General features: G+C 33.2%; 1 long non-coding RNA gene across 1 annotated transcript; it reads right to left on the reverse strand.

Annotated features, from left to right (window-relative positions):
- Positions 1-18,773: 18,773 nt before the first annotated feature.
- LOC111880833 (uncharacterized) lies at positions 18,774-19,989 on the reverse strand. Its single transcript, XR_002846577.3, has 4 exons — positions 19,690-19,989; positions 19,416-19,575; positions 19,043-19,222; positions 18,774-18,950 (listed from the first exon to the last, which is right to left on the reverse strand). It is a non-coding gene; the product is annotated as an uncharacterized LOC111880833 (long non-coding RNA).
- Positions 19,990-22,302: the final 2,313 nt, after the last annotated feature.

The following is a 22,302-nucleotide window of genomic DNA, read 5'->3' on the forward strand; positions in this document are numbered from 1 at the left end:
AAAAGCTGGTATGTATTCGAACAGAAGAAGTTTTACTATTATCTTTCTGTTTATTAAGAAGTATGCCATAGTCGGATATTATGTAATAAATACTAGGAAAACAATAATGTAACTTTCAATCATCAATAAAGGTATGTATTTTCTTTAGTATTGTTCCATGTATGTTATATAACTGTGATACGAAAAATGACGTTACACTACCCGGTGTTTCTGCCGACGGCCGGGGTGTGACAGATTGGTATCAGAGCTATTAACTATAGTGAAATAGTACTTTCTTAGGAAAGCACGTCTATAGAAAAAAGATCTTGATGGTCGGTAGTCATATAAAGGTATATAAATTGGCAAAAGACGATCAATCGATCATTGAGCCATAATTTTTTTTATCGAATAAGTTAATAAAAAATGACTAAAATGAGAGGGTGTTAATTTGGAGCAAGGAATGGAGGATACTCACATAAATTACATGGAATCGGTCACAAAACCAGATGTGACAATTTAAAAAATGTTGGAACCAATTGAAGAATTTAAAATTCGGAACATCATTGAAGTTTGCCAAAATAGTTCCAATACCATTAGGTTCCTTATGTTACCGATGTTCATATTTTATCTAATTTTATGAGTTTAATGCATCTCAGTTTTTATAACTTTTTTTCACAATGTGAGACAAACTCAAGGAGTATATTACTCCCCTTTCATGATCAATCCCCCTAAAGTCTCAACCACATTATATTTTCCTTATATATACCAAGTTAGGACTCTTAAAAAGGATATTTGATCTAAAAAATGACTTAATTCTCCAAATAATTTTTTCGCTTAAATAAAGATATGGATGAATGTGAAGTACAAATATAAATATAAAAAAATGAATAGGACACAAGTATTATTGGAATTGGGTTAAACCATTTGTCCAACACATATCAATTAAAATATAAATACTTTTTTATAGTTTTTTAAAATACATGTAATATATTCAAATACATATCATATGAATAACTAAATGGTGAAAGGTAGTTACTCTAAAAGAGCAAATCTAATTTTGAGCTTCACAACCTAAACTTGCAACGTGCAATTTGAAAGTAAAATTTGCAAGCCTTTTGATAAAATTAAAATTCAAACTAAATGGAGTTACAAATTCCTAATTATATCAGACGTTGAATGAACCTGTGTCACATACAAGTATTTAGATCTTTTGCTCAACACCTCTAAGAAGATCCAGATTATGGTGGTACATCGTGCAACCATTCAAGTTCAATACTCCCATGGTCTCTCACCAGCTGACCAGTCGGCCAAGAAAATCCTGCGTATTTCATACACCCATACATATCAGATCATGCCATATACACATACAGATCAGATCACACACACATATGTTGAGAAATTCAGTGGTGAGATATTTTTGAATCTTATTTTTTGAGGCTGAGAGTGAGGGAGTTATAACCTGATAATCACAATAGAGAGAATGCCAACATGAAACCCAAATGAAAGAATCGAGATTATAGATTAGGGAATTTTGAGTATATTAAAAAAATGGTCCTTGAGTTTAGTTGATCTTTTATGTTTTGGAGTGTCCATACCCTTTTGTGTGCAAAACTCCATATTTCACTTCAAAGTGTGTCCATAACCTTGATTTTTTACCGTGCGACCTGAAGATAACCGGTTTTCTTCTTATGCATCCTATTTCCAAATGAGCTTTTAAAGGTAAGAAAGAAGACAAATCATTGTATTACATATTATAGGGAGGGATGAAATATCGAACAATAGAGGGTAAAAATGGCAATATAACAATATTCAGAATAAAGGTGAGAGACAGAACGATAGAGGGTAATATGGTAATTTGCTATTTTCAACAATTCCATTGAAGTTTTGTCTCCTATTAGGGTCTCCTAAAGCCATTAACATGTGTTGTTAATAAAGATTTAATGTGAAAATATGAAATTAGTCATTGCAAATACGATTTCAACATTCAAAACTTAAGAACAAGATATGACAGAGCAACATAAAGTAACCAAATTCGACTAATTCTCAATTCCTTTAAATCACATTACAAATCAAAGTAAAACAGATAGTTTGAGATCATAAAGAACCAATTCAGATGAAATGTAAAAAGAAAAAAAGCAAACAAATGCAATTTAACATGAAACTGATATCTTCAATATTATTTGCACCAAAAAAGTTTAAATTTAAAAATTCAAGTGTCAATATACTAAAACCCAATCTAATTAACGGATCATAATTCTCATTTTGAACAAAAATCCATAATTTATCACTAAATTACATCACAATACTTCGTTGTTAGGCTCTTATCTTATCACCAAAAGCTATTAAACCCCAATTATTTAAATCAAGATTTTTAAGAAAGAAATAACGGATTTTTTTTAGAAACATATATGTTACCTCCTTTGAGAAGGATCTTCCAATATAATTTTGGGCGTTTAAGCTGCTGCCACTATCCATGAAGCTCTGTGTAGGCTCTGTAGATACTACATCAATAATATGAGAAGAAAATGAACAAAAAGAGTCCAAATTATAGATATTAGTCAAGGGGACAACCACAAATGAATCAAATATATCATAAAACCAAAATATCCAATCAACAAAAAAGTTAATCTATTAACAGTTAATACAAAATTAAAAATTGCATCAAGCTTGTTAATCAAAATTGGAAATTTTATAGGAATCGCCTTTAGTGGTGGCTATGCTGATAAACATAGAGATAACATCTTATGTACATCCAAAGAAACAAAGGATGCTTGTAAAATTGAAAAGGGATGAATCATACATTCAATGGCAAAAGAAGATAGGTACATGTGAAGAATATCAGGTGGAATGTCCTAAATAAACAAATTTGTTATAGATTCAACACCAAATGAAAATTCTGCATTCACATCGCATACAATCAGTTAAATATCTAAAAGATGTTTAAGCATAAGGACCAAATTAACGTTATGCTCCAGAAAAAAATCAATACAGGAAAGATGAGAACAACTGCTTACCTTCAAATTGGAATCGAGAGTGAAAGAAAGATAGAACTGTTGCTTACCTTAAAATCTGTATCGAGAGAGAAAAATAGGGAAGAGAGAAGGAGGAGAGTAGTGGTGGTGGTGCTTGCGTTATCTCTGCCGATGAAGGTGGTGATAGCGACTTCGATTATGCTTTGATTCACGGTGGTGTTGAGAAATTTCAATGCCAAGCATCTTCCAGTGGATGCCAATGTTTAAGCAATTAGAAACACAGTGGGATAAATAGATGAATATCAAGAAATTTCGAAATAAAAATAATAAAATACCTCTATCCTAAAATCATGAAAGTTCATAGTCAAGAATCAAATTGAAGAGATGATGTACGCCTTCTTGGGAGCGAGTTGTCCGGCTAGTGAAGTGGTCCAAGCAGATGGTTTTGTCTGTGCTTCTCCCGAAATCACGATATGATAAGTTTTGATTTAAAAAAATAAAATAAAACGTGCACTCTTCCTGGAGCGACGATAGGATCGAAAGTAGAAAACACGGCTCCATCTGCTCAATCATTCTCCCTTTTAACACCCATATTTTGGTTGCATGCGTGCGATTTTGAAGCTGAATTGTGACCTACAAAATCTTGATTGAGTGGATCAGACAACAAATAGATGATTGGGGTGTAGAGAGATAATCGAGCAGATGGTTGTGTATGTATTTAGTGGTGAACAGTGGCGGTGGTTTAGGGGGAGTAGCAAACGGCGACGTAGTAGGAGGCCAAAGGCTGTTTTTTTTTTTTTTTTCCTTTTTCAAGAGGATGCAATCACCGGTGGTAGAGGTCGACGGTTAGGGTTTCTAGAGAAACCCATTCCAGATCAATGTGATGAGGGAGGGACGGGAGCTTTTATTCGAACGTCTGTGTATATATGAACAATAAACGGAACTGCCGAGATGTGAGGAAATTTTAAGATAAGAGGGAGCCAGGTCAGAACTCAAAACAATAACACCTTGATAATAGGGGCGATAAGTTGACTTTTTCTAAATGCTTACCCGATAAGATATGACTTCTATAGAATGCAAAAAGTTGTAAATTATGCTTTAAAAGTTATACCTCTTAAAATTCAGCAAAACATGCTAAATGCTTATTAAGGTATATATATATATATATATATATATATATATATATATATATATATATATATATATATATATATATATATCATAAATGTGGATCATAAATTCCCCTTTAAGAATCTTTTGACCTTGATGATTTGTAATTTTTATTTGTTTCGTTTTAATTGTTTGTCTGTTATTAATAATTAGTTATTATTGACAGCTTTTTGTTGGAAGCATCAATCAAGAGCAATAAGACAAGTTTAAAGAGGAAAACTGTTGGAAACTCAAATACCAAAACGCAATTGTTGTTTGAGAAAAAGATGGCTGAATGACTTGATTTACTGAAATAAGAACAAGAGCTTATATAGCCTACAAAGCTCAATAGAAAGCAGGAAAACTCTCAAACATTGAGCACTAACTTCTCTCAGAAGTTAGTTGACCAATAATCTGGCTAAATACAAACTAACTAAATACCTTATAATTTACGCATTATTCTAACAGACTTTACCATATAAACATACCATGGGACTTGACTCTAACAAAACCCTCCCGTAAACTCACTGCTGATCACAGAAGTTAGTTTATACCAGCAACATCACAAACTCCCAACTTTTCTCAAACTCTTTTAAGTACCTCAGAATCCTCATGGTCGCTTGAAGATGCATTTCAACTAATTAAGCTCACACTAAACATCAAGTCAGGTTGAGTTATTGTAAGGTACTTTAGACTTCCCATAATTTTCCGGGAGTAGCTTTCATCATCTTGTACTCCAACTTCATCTTTGTGCATTTTAGAACCGGTTATGATTGGGCTCCCAACTGGTTTCAGCCATGCCACATCTGATGTATGCTTCTTTTGACCGAGACAAATACCTTCAAGCTGCTATGAAACTTTTATCCCGGTAATGAATTTCATCTTTTTGAGATCAGTCGTATGAAAAGTACGCATCATAGAATTTGTAGATCCAAGCATCATGTCTTCATCATCGCTAGTAAAAGTCAAATCAATATTTTTTTAGAACAGTTTATACATGCACCCACTACTCTACTCTTAAATGAACACATTTTGTCCAATACGATACTTGAACCCTCAACCTTTGGTTGAAGGGCACCTATCCATCAACTTTTGATACCGCTAGGCCAAAGACCCTTGGTAAGTAGTCAACTTCAATAATTACAATTATCATTTTACCTTCTGCATTCCTCTTTTTGAACAATGTTTGCTCATTTGGATTTCAATAGAAGCCTTCATTGACGAAAAAAGCATATTGATTCGACAAAACTAGACTCATGGTGTTTGTTTTAGTCCATAAAGCACCTTCCTATGTTTATAGACCTTGTATTCATTGCATTTCTTCAAAAAGTATTTAGGTAGCTCCATATAAACATCCTCACTCAGTTCACCATGCAAGAAAGCTGATTTGATATCTAGTTGAAAAATATTACATCTCATTTAGGCTGACAATGCTACAATCAGATGAACAATTAACATTCTTGCCACTAGAGCAAAGACATCGATATAGTCCATGCTCTTGAGAATAACCTTTGACCACCAACCAAGCCTTGTTCTTATCCACATCTCCATGCTCATTAAATTTCGTTTTAATTTGTAGAGGTAAAAACTAGTGACCAAGTTTAATTTTTTTTTTATGCTTAATAGAGTTGTAAAATACAACATTTTAAAGCCCAAATTGTTGTGTATGATGAACTTTTGTTGTGTACAAATAAGCTCCCTTATCATAAATTTTCCTTTCCTTTCTCTCCTCTTACTTCCAATAAATAAAATCAGGAGCAATGATATTTTTCCAATTTTTATGTTTCCTTTCTTTTCTCTCCTTAAATGAAACTCCAGAGCAATAAAATCGATTTTTTTCACTTTTTTATGTTTTAAGCCTCAAATAAACAGAGATGAACAAAGTGTTTCGAGATGAAGACATATTGAAGAAGAAGAAGCAATTGAAGTTATTGGACGGAATTGCCCTCAGCTAAAGTCCTTCGAGATGAACAAAGTGTTCACAGGGCTACTTGGATGTAACGATCATGCCTTTGCCATTGCAAATAACGTGCCCCATTTAATCCATTTGGAGCTGATATTGATAGTAAGATGACAAACGATGGACTTCTTGCCATTCTAATGGTTGCCCTAATCTTCAATCCTTAGATTTACCTATGTGACATGACCTTAATCTTGGTGGGAATTTAGGAAAATTGTGCACGGAAAGGATCAAAGGTGTTAAACATGACTCAACATAAGCATGACTCAACAGAAAACTGATGGTTTCAACTTTCAAACTTAGATTCATCACTAGTATGATGTGGCCCACTTTTATGAAGGTGGCTTTTATGTATTTTATATTATTATTACGTACACGTTTGTTTTGGTCTTTCGATATCATTTGCATCCTGGCCATGGGTTACCTGTTTTAGATTTTTGGTTTGAGATATTATTCATTTGCTTACATTTGGTTTAATGTGGGTATGTTTTCGGTTTCCAATACAAAATTTGACAAAACTAGAACAATATAAAGAAAACCATATATTCATATCTTTATTGTGTTGAAGAAATCATCCAAGGTTTGCTCATGTGAATGTCTGAGTGAAATCATGTTTCTGAGTTGAGACAAAAGAGACAGAAACATATCACAACATTGATTTGTCACTATTTCAAAGGCGATAGCAAGAGATGTAAAAAACATAGAGAAGAAATGTTGTTCCATAAATTTGTCTTTTCCCAAAATTAAGCAACGAATTTTTTAGACTATTTTACTACATAAATTAGTTAAGAAGAAAGATTATTACATAAAGGGAAATTTTTAGACTAGTTTACCACATGAGCCCAAGGGGTCCACGTGTTTTCCAGACCCCTTTTGTGGTTGAGGGCCCATGTCCCGACTAGGAAAATGGTGCAATTAAGAGTAGCTTAGGAGTAGATTGGATTTCCAACACGAAAATAACATAAAGGATAACTCTGTATATGTTCTTATTAAATGTCAAAATATTATATTTGTCCGGCATAATATCTAAATTCTTATTTTTCATGCTTAATCCCTTAGTAATATCATATTTGCCCAAATCAGATTTTTTTTAATATTTTGTAATCCTTTTATATTTGTAAATCATTGAAATTGAAAAAAAAATAACAAAAAAAAAAACTAAATTGACCGTATTGCCCTTACCTTCAAATTTGTAGAAAATCTAACATTAGAGACCTAGAGTTCTTGTTTTACCCTCTTCGTCTTCCTTTGTGCCCTCTAGTCATCTTCCTTCTTACAATTGTTAAGAGTATCGCTAATTTCAATTTTTGTTGCATGTCGAATTTAGAACATGAATGTGATTAATTTATGTTTGTGTGATTAGAACTGATGAGCATCTTTCGAAAAATTGGGTGATTAGAACTGATCGCTTGGTAGACATTTTGATCAAATAAAATGCTTAATGAATTAGAACTAATGAGGAGTTTCAAACTTTTTGAGAATTTCTGATTAAATAACTGTTGTATACGTATACAACTAATAGTCATTTAGGTGGTTGCTATTTCTTGGTTCAAAGATTAAAGTTTATTGCTATTTTTTTTGCATATTCTCCCAAAATGTAATGCCTTTTTGTGGGTATTATTTTGCAGCTTCATCTTATACTTTTTTAGTCGTGGTCATCTAATAAAACCATGTAATCATTTAATAATATGGCTTGACAAAAATCACATGGTGAGAACAACTATCTAAATGTCTACACACTTTGTTCTTGTTGTTTCATTTGTTATGTGATTCGTCCTTTACGCATGTAAAATGTCTTACAACCTTTTTAACTTCTTCAACACTTTTACACTTCTTTTTTATTTTTAACATATTTTAAATAGAAGTAAATAATAACAAAAGGATCCCACCCTTCCTCCCTCCCTCCTGTAAAGGGTATCCCCTTACCATTTTGATCTCTTTTTGATCTTCTTGAATAAATTGAAGCACAAACAAACACATATGTAAAGATTTATTTTCATATTCTCGATCTGTATGTTGAAACAAAAACTCAAGAACCTTAGCTAACTTACAAATGGGGATAAATGTCATGAAGATGTAAGTCTAATTTAATGTTTCTTCAGGATAGCCGATCTCGATGATGTTGGATTTAAAAAAATCATCACTGGAAGATGGATTGAAAAAAATCAAAGCATCATCTTTGCCTTCCACGGGTTACCTACGATGGAGACTATGAAGGAATGGGTGGGATCTTAGTCATGGAGAAAGACAATAATTGTTTGAGTTTCATTTTTCAACGGTTTACATATGAATTTTAGATTAGGGATTCATCGATTGTTTGATTTGTACCTTTTGTGCATCTTGAAAACACAAATTTATAAAACCAAGAAAAGAATTCTTGATATAGCTTTCGATTTACAAAACCTAGATTCAGTTTCTAGATGAGGCTTCAAGGTGATTATTTGTGTTAAAGCCTCAATAGATGTTAATAATGTTCTACTCCATTACATCAATAGATGTTCACTGTGTTAGTATTCATCATTTTGGTTTGTGTTTTTGTGATATGTATTTCATCAAATCTTATAGGTTTGTACATGAGTTCCATCAGATTTTAGGTTTGTGCTTTTCCACAAAATCAATTTCAGTGGCAGTAGGATCAAGGTTGGTAAGTAATTTTGGGTGATGATTCTCCTAATTTTAATAAAAGATGTTCAATGATTTGCATTCTATGCAATTTGGGATGATGATTTGTTCGATGGTAATAAGAAATTTGAGGTGATTGGTTGCGAATCTTATAATTTCAAAGTTTATTTAATGGCTTGTGATGACACAAATTAAACCTGGCAACCCGTGTCTGCGTGTCGTGTAATCGTGTCAGACATGAATTTACATGACACGAATTTGTTAAATACGAACACAACACGAATTATAAAACGTGTTTGGGGTATCAAACACGAACACGACACGGAAAAAATTCGTGTGACACGTGACACGACACGAATAGACACATTTTTAGCCGTGTTACAAGAAAACATGAATAGACACGTTTTTAATGGCTTTTTTTTTAAGCTAGGGCTATAAACTAATTATTGACTTCTACGAAATTGGTCCCTAATATATTATAAATATAAAATTTAACCGTAAAGTATATATGTGTATATACGTGTTTGTACATGTCACGTATCAACATGAATTTGTATTGTGTCTTTTACTTGTCTAAACAGGTAAATTCGTGTTTGACACGTGTAAGACACGAAACACAAATTTAAAATACGTGTCAGACATGAATAAACACGAAACACGAATTTCAAAAACACATACACGGAAAACTCGTATCGTGTTCGTGTAGTGTTAATCGTGTCATGTATCAAATTGTCAGGTCTAACACAAATTAGAGTAGTTGTTATGGAGCTTATCGGAGAAAGACGAAGTTGGGGGAGGGGAGGGTGGCAGTCTGCTCTATTTTGTTATCTATTAATACTTCCACCAAATTAGAACAATGTAAAATGAACCAAACAATACATGAACCGCTTGATAAATTGTATTTAGACCTAAACATATCAACCATCAATTTCACTATATTTCTAACTAAAAATGTGAAAATACATGGGAATCAGTTGATAAGTTGTATTTAGACCTAAACCTTGATAAGTTGTATTTAGAACTAAACCTATCAACAATCAATATTTACTCTATTTTGTTATCAATTAGAATAATTTTTCAAACAATACATTTAACTCTACAAAGTCCATTTAATACCAACTACGCATTCCACCCCATTCAACTATTCCATTAAACTATGCATTGTGGATACTATTAAGGCGTGTTTTATGTGTAAGCATTTTCTTAGTGTCGACAATCAGTAAATATTTGCGTTAAAGATTTAACAACACCATTTTTATGAAACATAGTATATCTTTTATCAATTATATGAGTTTAAAGTATCTATTTGATAAAACTGAATTGAACATCAATCAACAATAATGCATGGAGCATTTAAGTATTATTACTACAAATGCATGGCCATTTGGGTAAGGATTGAGACTTAAATTGGAAGTACAACTATGTCCACGATCAGTGGCTCCGCCAGATGGGGCGTTAGGGGTACTACAACACCCCGCAAAAAAATTATTCTATGTATATAAAAATAAATATTTGTAAACAAGTTCTATGTTATTGTACCCCCGGCTAAAGAGATTATATCATGTTTTTTAATGCCCCGAATATGATAAATATATAGAATATTTATTGATAATGTTTGTACCCCCATATAAAAATATTTGGCTCCACGATCAGGATGAGCATATGAACCGGAAAAGCCGAATCGGGTCGATATACACATTCGCTTTATAAAAAATGTTAATTTGGTTTTAGACCAATTCAGGTTTGATTTAGTCGTGATCCTATAAACCCAAATTGAGTCGAAAATTGACCGAAACCAAACCAAACCAAGAGCATATATACATCCATCACATACATCCTAACGAGATGCTATAACACGTTTTGACACATTTACAAACTTTATTTTTATGTTGTTCACAACTTTGTTTTGACACATTTATGTAAGTTATTTAGAAGGTGTTTGAGATTTCATTTAAAAACAACTTATTGACGTATTATCTTTCTGAAATGTCTATAACTCAAAGTATTTGGCAATATAAAAAAGTCGTTTAAAATAATTTCTCATTAATTTTCAAAAAGGAAATTTCAATAAGTTTAGATTTATATCTTATCAAAACTCCATATAACTTTTTGGGTTGTAAAACACAAATACCCTTAAAACATATATAAGCTAAGGCAAGCACTTCTTATAAAACAAGTTATTGACTTATTAACTTTTCCGACCATCTAATCTAAACACTTTTTGAAAAAATTAATTCTCACCACCATAAGTCACTAAGTCCTTTTGCCTAAAATTCATTTTTAGGTATAAAATGAAATCTCAAACACCCACTTAATTACAACTTCAATTTGAAACCTTTTTCTACTACTTAGTTTTTATATACATTTTTACTTCATTCTAAATTTTAAATTTTAAGATTACAAAATATTTTGCTATGAACAAACTCACTGAAAAAAATGCAACATAATTATAAAGAAAAGAAACTAAAAACAAAGAAGTTGTACAACGCAATTCCACCTTGTAAAAACGGAGCTATGAAAAACAGGAAAAATCTTGTGTAAAACAAAGTTCTAACAAAATATGATTCAAATGAAATCAAAACATGTAAAATAAATAGAAAAAACATGTAAAATATGTTCAAAGAAAGAGTAAAAATATGTCAAAACAAAGGATGGATGCAAAACGGAAAATTTTGAAAAATCAAGATTGGACCCGGAAGCATGAGCGAACACGAGGCGTGTTGGATTGGCACTAAAAATGAGCACGGGTTGTGTTTGACAAAAAATAAGCTGTTGACCATGTTGAACACGACCCGTGTCAGCTTAGCCTATTTGGACACATGCTGTGTTGGTCCAGCTGAGCGTTTTTTAGCATTGCACTTTGGTAGAAGACCTGATGATGGCTTGCATATTTCCACCCAACACGACCCGTGTTGATTTACTCTATTTCAACACGGGGCGTGTTCAAACCAAAAACTAATCTATTTCAACACGGGGCGTGTTCGAACCAAAAACTAACTTTTGATAGTTTTTCCTATCTTTCATATTATGGGATTAGGGACATTTTTTATGGACATACTTCATTTTCGAGAGCAGGGGAGAAGTGAAATTTCAATGATTTTTGCAAGGTTTTGATTATAATCATTTTCGAATCATTTCTCATTGGATGTGTAAGTCTTGTGTGTGCATCATTTCATATTTTCTAGACTTGGTGATTGTTTTAGTCATGTGTGGCTAGAACGCTAGTTCTCCAACTTTATGTCATGACTTTTTTCTTTGTGATTTTAATCATGTGATTGATGTGTGTTTCTAATTTCTATCTAGTGAATTTGATTTTGTTTCAATTGAATGGTTGATTTTAATTTTAGTTCTTACTGGCCATTAGAATAAGGGTTAGGTCATTCAAGTTATCTATTTTGCAAAATCCATAATTGTTTTGTGAAATAAAGCAAGTAACAAGCACTAAATTGAATTATTTTGAATAAATCTAATGTAAATCGTATTCACACATTGTTATGCTCCCAAGCTTATGAGGACTATTGAATGTTTTTAGGAACATTCACATAAAGTTTGATGCAATCTTTCAATCCAACTCTAAGAGATTGTTTAGATTAGGTTAGTGAGGTTAGGGTCAATTACAGAGCTTATTTTGGTTAATTAATGTGGTGAATGGAAAATATTAGAGCTTATTAACACTTTCAAGTACCAATTTTGGTAGCATTGAACAAATATCATGTCATCTTGGAATCATATTGCTAAGTCATTATACATAGAGTTGGAGTCTTTAAAAAAATTCTGAATTTTCTTTAATTAGTTAATCATTAGTTTGTCCTTTGTTTCATTTATTTGAATTGTTACATACAACACCCCCCCCCCCCCCCGGCCACCCTTCTTACATACTTTTATTAGTTAGACATTAGCCATGCGTCTATGTGAATCGACCCTGCTTGCCTTGTACTACTTTTTAGTGCATTAAAACAGTGTATTTGGAGTCTGTTCTACCCCTATTATTGTTATGTTTGACATCCCTAACAATATTTCATAATCGATAAATGTTTTTCATATGTATTCTCCCCTAAAATAGTAAAACATTAAAAAGGGGCCGCAAGCACTCACTTTAAACATGTAATTTCATGAACTAAGCATGACGTGAGAAACCACTATGCTCAAAGTGATCAAGATCACTGGGACTATTTTTGTTACCTAATAAACCAAAAGGGTAGTTTTATTATTTAACAAGTATGTGGGTGGTTTCGTAAAGTAATTAATTATAGGGACTGATTTTACCAAACTCTTTCAATAAGTGACTAATTTCGTAACTTATATGCAAAGTAGGGGGCTGAAGTGTATATTTAAAATCCAAGTTTGATAATGGGATCAATTTTGAAGACAATTATCCATGGAGGGGCCATTATGTTTATTTTAAGGGTAAGTTGAGACAATTAGGACTAGATCTATTAGTCAATTGGACTAAGGGATGGTTTTTGAACATATTAATTCAAAGATTAAGATATGAGGGGGAAGTCATCCCTGTCATCTATTCTCATTCACCGGCGACGAAACTAAAAAAAAATCATCTTCTTCAATTTGTTTAACAAACATAAAAGGGAGGTGTAGGGAACAAAAGATGATGGTGGCGGAGGAGTTACTATGGCGGTAGGGAGGTCGTTGGTCGGATTCTTCACATCAGCAGCAACAAGGATGGCAGTTAGTGGTGGTAATTGGCTTACGATGGTGGCCTCGACTACCTTGCTTGCTTTCTATTGGAGAGAATGAAGAGAGATAAGGAAGATGGAAGACAGTAGATGGTAAGAGGGGTAGGGTTCCAATAACAACAACAGTGTGAGTGGTGAGGTGGGTTGCGTCGGTGGTGGGTGGCAGCTCTGTTGCCCGATTTTTTGGCATCCGGCGGTTCACAAGCAGGGAGAGGAGTGGAATGTGGCATCAATGATCACTACTAGAAAAACAGTCTTTTACGATGCTCATTGCGCGTCCTAAAAGGCTCAGACGACGCGCAAATGCGCGTCAAGAAAGGCCCTGTCATAAAGAGAGACGACGCGCATTTACGACGCGCGTTTATGACACGCAATGCGTATCAAGGAAGGCCCTGTCATAAATACCTTATGACGCGCGTGTTTATGACACGCAATGCGTATCAAGAAAGCCCCTGTCAAGAAAGGCCATGTCATAAATGAAGATGACACAGATTTTTGCGTATCATAATTTTAGATGTTTAAAAAAAATATTACTTATAGATTTACTAATTTTCAAATTAAATTTGTATTTAATGTCTCATAATAGAAAATAAAATATTATATACAAAAAATACAATCCATTGCATAAAATTTAATGTCATACAAATAATCGGTCTAAGGAAAGATAAAACAAAATCAATAGCCGAAACAAAAATTTACAAACTAATTAGATACAAGAAATATAAAAAAATATACCCTCAAATGCTTTTCAAAGTCTAATCTCCATGTCATCTCTTCAACTCACTTCTCCAGTTTGTCCTTGGGTTCTCTAAGGGCTCCAACGTCTCTTGCAGCCTGTGACAACATATATTATAATTTTTTTATTACTATTTATTCTTATAATTCAAAGAATTTAGATAAAATTGTATTATATAATACTTAGATTTTTTTACAGAAAATTCACTCACCAGCTTCAACATTCTTAATTTTTTCCCAAGTGACACCTTTTTCCTGTCTGTTAATTTCCTTGTGCTTGTGTTGAGTAAAAAGTTCAAAAAATGTCCATCCCCAAGTGCACACAACAAGTAAGGTATCTATAATTAAACATTAAATACTTTTACAAATTTGCCCTCATAGACGAAGATAAAGATGAAGATGAGATGAGAATCATACCCCTTCAAAGGCACAAAGAAGAACAGAACGTGATATTATTTTGCCACCAAGATGTTCTTCAGTGATGTGATGAGAATCATACCCCTTCAAAGGCACAACAAGTAAGGTATCTGTAATTAAATATCAATCCACATCCCAACTGCGACAAGATTACTATAATTTGGATTTTCACCAATGGGGTTTATGTCAAGACATGAGATATCATATTTCAGTTCTGCATGTTTTTTTTTCTACTAAAACACCATCACCAATTTCAAGGTAAACCAGATGGTCACCTCTAATAGCCAATAGCACTTGTTATGGAAATTAAAAAGGCTAGTCAAACTTATTTATTAAAAGACCAAAATACCCTTGGTTATACCTAAGTAGCGTTAGCAGTGGCAACATTTATAGAGAAAAAACCTGAAAGAATGAAAATTTAATTAAAAGGGGTATAAATATAATAGCAAAATATTTAGATAATTATACATGCACAAGTTGACATACCTTTCTAGAACTTCCAAATAAGATCCTTTTGTATCAAGTTGAAGATTCAACTTAATAAGCTGTAATATGTAAAAAATAATAATAGTAAATTACATTAGCATTTGACATTATTGATGTTAATATAATACTTTTATGTGATGAAAGTTTTTACATACCTGGGAATCTCCATAACTTGAGTCAACATACACAAATGCATTATCAAGATATGATATAGTTGATGCTATAGAAGTTTCCCCTAGAAGCTCAATTTTAAGTTCAATAACTCTAAAACAATGAAGATAAAGTATCTTTTCGAACAGTTCGGAAGACTATTTTATGTTATATATGACAAAAAGTAGAATTATAACTCACTTTTCTTTCTCATGGGCAATGCAAGCAAGTGAAGAAGGTCACTATGGTTTAGTAATAGACTACAAGTTTATGACAAAATACATCAGTTAAAAATGAAAATATGTTGCCATCTCAAAGATGTTCAGATATGGTATATTTATTAAACAGGTGACTAAAGCTACTCTCCCCTTGATCTGTCAAAAAATGCTTCATCTCAAAGAGAATGAAGGGATCTTTCAAGGGTATTTTGGTCTATTAATAAAAAATGATGAATCAATGTGAAAATAAAGAGAATCAGGGGCGTTAGGGGCATTTTAGGTATTTTATAAAGAGAATCAGGGGCATTAGGGGCATTTTAGGCATTTTATATCAGGCAGAATCAGGGGCAGTATAAAAGTGGATGCTACTTTTTTTACTTGTAGTAATCACTGTTATAATGTAGAAAGAAAAAGGAAGTAAAGTAAGATACTTTGATGATTTCCCAAATTCCCCTGATTCTCTATACTTGATGATTTCCCAAGTATGATTAAACAGGGGCATTAGGGGCATTTTAGGCATTTTATATCAAGCATTTTAGGCAGAATCAATCCATATAACCAACATTTAATCTTTCTTTACTCTTATCCCTAGTAAAATCTGTATTATCAGCTTCCATGCTACCTTCTATATCCTCACCATAACCACTACCCACATCTAACTCATCATACTGTGTCCAAAAGAAAAGGTAAATCAGTCTCTCAAGTCTCATCTTTCTAGATGTTGTTTATATATATATATATATATATATATATATATATATATATATATATATATATATCACACATACCATTCTTTCAGCGCTCTGAGAAAGTGATGAAATTAGACCGGAAGCTCTTCTATTTGGAGAACTACCTTTCTTTGAAGCTTCTGCCAATGCCATTGCTATACTATGAGCAACATCTTCATCATCATCTGCCATGGGTTTTATTATCCCTTTCCTTGTTGGCAAAAAAGACTTTTCGCCCTTGACATACTCTTGAGAGTGTGAGACACGGAAACGAATACGATCAACAGAGCCAACAACTCCATTTTTTAGTTCAAGAACATTATCACCTCTAACTATAATCACTTGAGCTTTAAAGACATCCCAAAGAATGATTAATCAACTTTTGTATGCAATTAAAACTCTGCAAAGGAACAAGCAATTGGATATTTATACAGGTTGTATATGATATTTAGTGAATGTATGCAAAAAAAGTTTTTTTTTTTATTTTTTTTTAAATGAAAAAGGAGACAACTTCAACCAATACTTGTATCTTGCCTATTTCCAGAAGAACATAGTTGATGAAGAACTCCAACAACAGTCCAATGATCTGGAAATGATGATCCAGCTGCTTCTGTAGAGTAAATTGGAATATAAAGTATTGTAATGTGTTGAAAATGAAGATAGAGAACTCACATTTAAGCACCAAAACTTCAACGAGAACTTTGTTCACTGCCTCCAAAACTTCAACAAATGGCAGCCTTTGTCTCTTGAAATTAGTTCAACTTCAACTTCTTTGGCTATGGTGTCCAACTCTGATAACCACTCGTGTATTTTTTTCCTGCTATAGGCATAGCTTTGATGTTGTCCTAGTTTGGGACATCAAATGAAAGTTGCATATCTTTTCTTTCATTTTGGAAGGATTGGGCATCCATTTCACGGTTTCGTATGCTGCGTGTGGTTTTTTCTATTACTTCTAGGATGCTTGCAGCTCGCCTGTGATGAGTCCTGCTGGAATCTACAAAAGCCAAAAGTAATACTTATTTCTTAATAATACTTATGTTTCAAAGGCTGAAAAAGCAGTAACATGTTATAAATGTGATGTGATGATATTACCTTCATAAAGCTTCTGGCTGGAACTGAGAGGAAATCTTTGATGCCAACTCCCACACTCCTTTCGAAACCCATGGGATATGATGGCTTAATTTGACTATTAATGTTTTGGCTTAACACAAAAATACTAAATTGTTTGAAAAATACATCATTAAAAAACCTATAGATTCGTCATATTAAAACTAAAAAGCCGATGAGCTAATCATAGAATGGTATACCATTTTTTCTAATTAAATTACTTGGATGATTTTAAAAAATAGAATTACAAGGTATGTATGAAAAAAACAACAATAATAATATATGAAAATATAATTCGAAAAATAAATATATAAATGAGTGACCAATTAAGTTTTCATGGGTTGACTCTCACGTACACTATTTTATTCAATTAGTACTCCATTAATTATCCTTTAACCAACTCATTGATGATATATGCTAGTGCTATACATATGTATATCGAACAGTGGAAGCAAAAGAAAAGAGATAAAAACTATGATAGCCTTTCTGATTACTTGATTTCTTCACTTCCATTTGAGGAATGAAAGTTTATGATTTAAAAGATGGCTCTTCAGTCTATGCACAAGATTGCTTCTATGCAGAACTAATTACTTTATAAATATACAATATATCTCTTCTCTTTCACCCTCTCTCTAACATTCTCTCTCTCTCTCTCTCTCTCTCTCTCTCTCTCTCTCTTTCAAGTGAGTTGTCAAAAGATTGAATTGTTAGTAGAATCAATTGTTTGCGAAGCAACATACTGTGTGATAATCCCAAGAAAATATTTGGATTTTTCTTGCTTGTGTTGTTTTGTTTTGAGGCTAGTACTGCAAGTTCCTTACACCAGCATCCCACCTCACCTCACATCCACTCTCTTTATATATATATATATATATATATATATATATATATATATATATATATATATATATATGTGTGTGTGTGTGTGTAATCATGTTGATCAATGTTTTGAAACTGTAAAGTAAACCATCTTTGTTTGCGTCACTCAAGAACAAACCATCACCATCACCATCACCATCATCATCATTATAACTTTCGGAAGAAATGAAGGGGAGATTTTGTAGGTTTGTGATGATAATGTTGTATATAATGAGAGCAATTAGCAGGCCATTGGAACCAAATCATGTCTCTTTTAACAGCATATTACGCTTCTTATTAGTACACTAGCAGAGCCAAAAACCTGAAGACAAATATGATGGAATTTTAACAGCCTATTACTCTTCTTATTATTAACACTCATTTTTTAGGAAAGAGGCAGCAGGACTGAATCCATATGTGGCATTCCTCTGCTATGGAACCTTGAGGATACTGCCTTAAACAACTCAAACAGACTTAAAATCACATCTTGCTCAAGCTCAAGATTAAAACCTGTCATTCTAAAACAAAGGAAACTGTTAGTAGTTCATAAACAATTAAGGGTATTCATTTACATGTTATAAACAGAATAATAAATACTTTAAGTTTATATGCTCAAACGAAAGCAAAGCTCTATCTTTATTCCTCCATTTTGTTGCAGTCATTGAGAACACAGCCTCACATGAAGCATCTTTATTTTTTATCTGAAAGGTTGCCATTTGTTTATACTCACGATCAAAAGATAATATAATAGGGTAAGGTGTGGTTGGTAGTTGTTTATCAATCTGTAAAGCAAATACTTTCAAGGAAAACTTTTGATGATCCAAACTTTGAACTAGATCAATGCTTGTGTTCCTTGCACATGCAAAAAGCAACTCCTACAAATGGGGAAATTTTATAAGAACAGTGAAAATGACATACATGATGCAATAATGACATACCCTTAAATTTGTTTACAAAGTAATGGTACCTGTGGTTGAGAGCTCATAACAGAAAATCCAATGAAGGGTACAGAAACTAATAATCTTTCTTTGTAAATAACACAAATTTCTTGCTTTTAGTCATATTCTCTTTTATTGATTAACCGAGGAGAACGTGATATTTTTATATCATCAAAGATATGATTACTGGAATCAATGATGCAGAGGACCTGCATGATAAGGAGCACTTAGAAACTAAAAAAATTGATAAATAGGAATGGTTGCATCTGAAATACAATAATTATACTTTCAATGCTCCTTCAACATGGACAAATATTTGGTAGTTAAAACCATATGATGGTGAATCACCAAACAAAATTCTACAATTCAAGGTATATGAAACATTACTGGTTCCATCCTTACCTATCTTACCACCTTCATCTTTACACAGCCAAAAGATGAAAAAAATTATTGTCTACACTCACTCGAGCATTTCATCAAACACCTCACGTGCACTTCATCAGTTCACCTTAAATTAAAATTGAAACTGATAGAAATCCCACCAACAAGTAGATAACATAATCTAGATCAATAAGGAAGATTTAAGTAAGAAAAAAAATAATTTTTTTTCTCTTGTTAGTGTGTATATTAAGCTATTGAGAAACAAAAAGAAGAAGAAAAATTAAATCATAATTACCTTCTATTCTGGAACCAAAGCTTGATGGTCAATGAAATGGAACCTAATTCGAGTTCAATCACCTTCTACATCTTCCTGGTTCTATGATTTGGTTCCCTAATGGCTTGGTAGATGATCTTGATCATGTAAGGTTCAGGCTTTGGGGCTCCTTAGAAAGCTGACATGAACCCAAACCTGATACCAATAAACCCTATGAACCCAGATTGACTCTTTGAACTACTACCATTTTTGAGCTTTGTTCTACTTGTATGGATCGATGAAAACGAAGGTTGAATGATTTCTTCAACCAGGAATCCATGTCGGTGGTAGGGTTATCCGGAGCTGATGATGGTGTAGCGGCGGGAGTTGTTGGTGTGGCAAATAAATTCATCGGAAGAAGAATGGATGAGTGGATAGAGCTTGAGGATGAGGAAAGAGGGCAGGAGGAAAATGCAAGAGAGGGAAGTGAAAATGAGAGAGAGGGAATGCGATTTTTTAAGAAAAAAATTATAGAACGATTATATGAGTTGTCGAGGTGTATAGCAGACATGGTATCGTGATTAGGGTTTGCAGAGAGAAGGGAAGAAGAGAATGAAGGGGATCATTAAGCGGGGCATTAAAAAATTTAAGAATTTTGAGTGGATTTCATTTCCCCCCTTTCAAGAATGTGCGTTTTGAGTAAAAATATAAAGCGACATTCTAAGAGGACGCACATTTTAGATAAAGTGCCCTCCGTGTTTTTATTGTTTTACATGAGACACTAATTTAAGGGCACGCAATAATGTGTGACCTAAATCCTTAAATTTTTTGAAGAGATGACACTTTTTTAATGTCACTCTCTTTTACGTAACATAAATTAATGAGTGTCGTGGTTTGCGCGTCGTAAAAGGGTCTTTTTCTTGTAGTGGATGGACAGGCTGTGGTGGTCGAAGGAGGAGAAGGGTTAGGATGGTGGTGACATGCAACATTCCCAACTGCCTGCCATATGTCGTTCTGATGCTCGTTGACGAGGATGGAGGCATATGGAGATAGGGATGACAACACAACAGTTATCAATGAGGGGTCGAGGGAAAACAACATTCCAAGGTTGTTTGGTTGGTGAGATATGAACAAGAGGAAGAGAGAGATTGTTATAGAGAGAGTGACATGTGGGAAATAAATAAATAAATAAATAAATATAAATATATATATATATATATATATATATATATATATATATATATATATATATATATATATATAATGTTGACTGAACATGGGTCAAGGGGTCAAAAAGTTGACTCTTTCTTATAGGCAGGCATGCAAGCATGCTTTTGTGTCCACCATGATTTATGCCACACACTAGTTGCTTTGATTTATGTGAAGTTAGTTTCGAAGCTCATAAAAATACTTCAAAAGTGTGTGGAAAATATCACAATCGTGGTGGTTTCAAATATTCAAACGAAACTCGAATCTGATATACGAGTCTCCGTGAAACAAAGTTCAAAGTTTTACGTCATTCGGGTTCTAAAGCCTGAGTTTAGAAATGTGCTTAAAATTAATTTAGGATATGCATAGCTATCTCAAACTAAGCTATGTAATGTCCGGTACCAATAAAAATTAGGTATATACCTATTTAAAAGCTTAAAACATGCATAACTTTCACATACTATCTCCGTTTTGGAAGTTCTTTATATCCACAGAATTGTAAGAACATGTCGTATCCAATGTTATCATTCACGGTGCCCATGTAGGTCAATTTTGGAAATTTGATTTTTAGGGTATCAGGTCTCACTGATTTTTGAACTGCTTCCTGTTTGATAATTAAGGCCAGCTTTTCAAGGGTTTTGAGGTATCCCAAAGGCACTTATGAGTAACATGATCTCCTTTATGATGGGTTTTGAGAATTATATCAATCCTATGGTTCACATGCAAACCCTAAAGCTTTGGCTCTAATTGTACATGCAAATCATCCAAAGCTTGTAAACCTTAACTCTAACATACAAAAATCGAAAATCATAACTATAGCAAGGTTAGCAAATTACCTTTCAATTGTAGCTTGAAGATCTTAAACTTTAAGAACCCAGCACCTCAAATGTGATGCCTCTAATGAATCACAAACACCAAAGCAAGTTGGATGATCTTCGAGAGAGGGGAAGGAGGCTCAAAATCAGCTCTATGATCTCTAGGGTTCAAGTGGTCGTCGAAATTGTAAAGCCTAGGGTCATTTATATAGGTGATCCGCTAGGCTTTCAGTGAAAACCCTAATTGGATTGCTTAGGCCTTAAGCAGTCTCCATGATCCTTCCAGAAGCAAGTCTTGGGCGAATTTAATGTGGACTTCCCCCTTGATTTCGTCCATCCCTTTCTAAGGGATCCACAGCCCAAAATACAATTATCTTATAATTACAATTCTAGTCCCCTAGGTTCAATTAATATATTTTGATCACAAAATTAATTCTTAATTAATTATTGACCAATATTAATTAACCAATATGATTTCTCTTTTCAGTATATTATTCATATAATATATTAATAAACCATAATAACCTCTTTGTCCATTCTTCATCCAGTCAAGTTGCTCTGGTGAAGGTAACCCAAAAGGATCATCCTACAACCGGGTCAAGTACATACCAAATATAGTTATGGGCTTAGA

The sequence above is a fragment of the Lactuca sativa genome, chromosome 7 (genome assembly GCF_002870075.4).
Source record: "Lactuca sativa cultivar Salinas chromosome 7, Lsat_Salinas_v11, whole genome shotgun sequence".
NCBI classification, from domain to species: Eukaryota; Viridiplantae; Streptophyta; class Magnoliopsida; order Asterales; family Asteraceae; genus Lactuca; species Lactuca sativa.